The sequence below is a fragment of the Chiloscyllium plagiosum genome, chromosome 40 (genome assembly GCF_004010195.1).
Source record: "Chiloscyllium plagiosum isolate BGI_BamShark_2017 chromosome 40, ASM401019v2, whole genome shotgun sequence".
In the NCBI taxonomy this organism is placed as follows: Eukaryota; Metazoa; Chordata; class Chondrichthyes; order Orectolobiformes; family Hemiscylliidae; genus Chiloscyllium; species Chiloscyllium plagiosum.
Genome location: NC_057749.1, coordinates 1,682,171 through 1,685,880, shown reverse-complemented (window position 1 = coordinate 1,685,880; position 3,710 = coordinate 1,682,171).

Sequence of the window (3,710 nt, the reverse complement as noted above, 5' to 3'; positions counted from 1 at the left end):
TTAGAGTCTAAGCCCATTCCTATTGTATTTGGAGGAAAAACAAAATCTGGGGGCTTTTAATTTTATTTTCAAATTGTCAATTGGCTCATTTTGCCAAAGATTTCTGCCCATAATCCAGCAATCTAGTTAGTGTCACCTTCAATGTCTTTGCGCCCACTCGGATGTTTACAGTTTCTCATCCTCTGGTTAGACCATCTTCACTGCAGATACAAGGATTGCAGACTTGCATACTGTGACCATCCAAATCAATATCCAGTTTTTGCTTCTTTCCCATAGCTTTGACCCCTTTAGGAAGGATGAGAAAGTGAAGACTGCAGATGCTGGAGATCAGAGTCACAAAGTGTGGCACTGGAAAAGCACAGCCAGTCAGGCAGCATCCAAGCATTCCTGAAGAGTTTACACTCTAAACATAGGCACTTCTGCTCCTTGGATGCTGCCTGACCAGCATCACACATTTTAACCCTTTACAAAAAAGGGTATCTAGCTGCTTCTTGAGAACAATGTTTTGTCCTTAACTGCTTTCTGTGGCAGAGAATTCCAGAGTTACCAGTCTCTGGATGAGGAAACTTTTCATCTCATTCCTAAATGGCCTTAGACTGTGACCCCTGCAGGCAATGACATTCCAAACCGTGTACCTGCTGCCCATGTCATTCATTACAGAAGTGTAGGCAGAACAAACTGCCCATGGTGGATGTGGCTGCATCTTGGATGCTAAGTTTCTTGAATGATAAAGGAACTACCCATATGCAGACAAGTGAGGATATGCTTTCATACCTCTGACTTGCACCTTTCAAATGGACAGGCTTTGAGGAGCCAAGGCAGTTATTCATCATAGCATTCCTAGCCTCTGACCTGCTTTGTGGCTACTGTGTTTATACAGTAATTCCAGAGTGTTTCTGGTCAATGGTAAATCCCCTCATGAGGATTCAGGAATAGCAAACAATTGAATGTCAGTAGTTATTAGATTGTCTCTCTGAGATGGTCATTACCTGGCATTTGTGGCAGCAATGTTATTTGCCACTTGTGAGCTCTAGCCTGGCCTTTCTCCAAATCTTACTGCGCCTGAAGATGGACTGCTACAGTATTTGAGGAGTTCAAAGCAGTGCTGAACATTTTGCAATCAGAACCAGTACATCATCAGACTTGGGCAGATGGAACACAGTATTTTAGCTCAATTTAGCTTGCTACCTGCTGACATTTTGCTCAAAACGCCAAGACAGCAACCATCACATCTAAAAGGCAGCTGGGTCCACTACTTTTCATCATTTATATAAATGATTTAGATGTGAGCCTAAGAGCTAATTTTGCAGATGACACCAAAATTGGAGGTGTAGTAGATAACATAGGTTACCTCATTACCGGGCAACACGGTGGTTAGCACTGTTGCCTCTCAGCGCCAGAGATCTGGGTTCAATTCCCACCTCAGGCGACTGACTGTGTGGAGTTTGCACGTTCTCCCCGTGTCTGCGTGGGTTTCCTCCGGGTGCTCCGGTTTCCTCTCAGTCCAAAGATGTGCAGGGTCAGGTGAATTGGCTATACTAAATTACCCGCAGTGTTAGGTAAATGTAGGGGAATGGGTGGGTTCGCTTCGGCGGGTCAGTGTGGACTTGTTGGGCCGAAAGGCCTGTTTCCACACTGTAATGTAATCTGTAATTACAACAGGATCTTGATCAGATGGGCCAACAGGCTGAGAAGTGGCAGATGGAGTTGAATTTAGATAAATAAGATGCTGCATTTTGGGAAAGCAAAATCTTAGCAGAACTTATACACTTAATAAGAGGTCCTGGGAGTGTTGCTGAACAAGGACCTTGGAGTGCAGGTTTATAGCTCCTTGAAAGTGGAGTCGCACGTAGATAGGATAATGAAGGCAGCATTTGGTATGCTTCCCTTTATTGGTCAGAGTATTGAGCACAGGAGTTGGGGGTTATGTTGCTGCTTTACAAGACATTGATTTGACGACTGTTGGAATATTGCATGCAAATCTGGTCACCTTCCTACTGGATAGTGAAACTTGAAAGGGTTCAGAAAAGATTTAAGGATGTTGCCAGGATTGGAGGATTTGACTACAGGGAGAGGTTGAATAGGCTAGGGTTGTTTTCCCTGGAACTTCAGAGGCTGAGGGGTAATCTTAGAGGTCTATAAAATCATGAGGGGCATGATAGGATAAATAGAGGGCATTGGTTTAGGGTGAGGGGAAAGATATTAAAGAGCTCAAGGGCAATATTTTCATGCAGAGGGTGGTGCATGTATGGAATAAGCTGCCAGAGGAAATGGTGGAGAGGACAGTTGCAACATTAAAGTCATCTGGATGGGTATATGAATAGGAAGGGTTTAAAAGGGTTTTAGAACATAGAAGAATACAGCGCAGTACAGGCCCTTTGGCGCTCGATGTTGCGCCGATCCAAGCCCACCTAACCTATACTAACCCACTATCCTCCATATACCTATCCAATGCCCGCTTAAATGCCCATAAAGAGGGAGAGTACACCACTGCTACTGGCAGGGCATTCCATGAACTTACGACACGCTGAGTGAAGAACCTACCCCATTCTACCAGACACAGGACAGTGGCAGGTATAAACCAGACAATGACAATAGCTGACGTGAAAGTCAGAAAGGATACCTGTTGACTCAAGTTGGCTGCTTGCTGTTCCAGACATGTATGTTCGACAGCAACTCCCAATATTTGTGAGCACACTCCAAAGGTAATAACCTACAACCCATCATGGATGGACATTGACATTGGATATCCTCATGGCACAACTGCAAGCCCTCACAATACAGGTCTAATGTAATGTTATACAACTGCTGCATACTGGAGAGAGCCATCACCTTTCATTGTAATGCTGCTACCTGCACACATTGTACACAGAGGAAAGCAGCCAGCTCATGGATTGGACCAGGGCTCATCTCAGGGCTCCTCTCTTAACGCACGCTCACTTTGCACTGACTTGCATGATCACAATGTCGTTGGTTTGTTTTGCCCAACCTTCTAACCCCTCTTCCAGGTCATTTATAAAAATGACAAACAGCAATGGTCCCAAAACAGATCCTTGCGGAACACCGCTAGTGACGGCACTCCATGAAGAAACTTTGCCATCAACTACTACCCTCTGTCTTCTTCCATCCAGCCAATTCCTAATCCAAACCTCCAACTCACCCTCAATGCCATATCTCCGTATTTTCTGCAGTAGCCTACCATGTGGAACCTTATCAAATGCCTTACTAAAATAAGGTTTTGTACCTGGTTTTGTACCAGGTGCTGACAGGTGGGACTAGATTGGTTTGGGTTATTTGGTCAGCATGGACAAGTTGGACCGAAGGGTCTGTTTCATGCTGTACAACTCCATAAATATGACTTACAACAGAAGAACACTCAGTATTGTACTGGACTGGACCAAGTGTGGATTAGACTTAATTCCCCGAAATGGATCCTGAACCCACAACCTCCTCATTTGTCCTGCCTTAAAGATTTATACAGTCAGATCTTTGCATTTTTCCATTTTTAACTTCGAATTTCTTCTGGATTTTGAAGAATTTACTGAATACTGCAACAAGCTTTTTCCAACTACAGTATTTCAAAAAACTGATCTGTAATTTTATTTAAGGCTAGTTTAATATCGGAAGAGCAGAAAAACAATGTTGCTCCAGATAAGATATCTGGACTCCAGACAAGTGCTACCAGATATGACACTGGAAGTACACGTGGA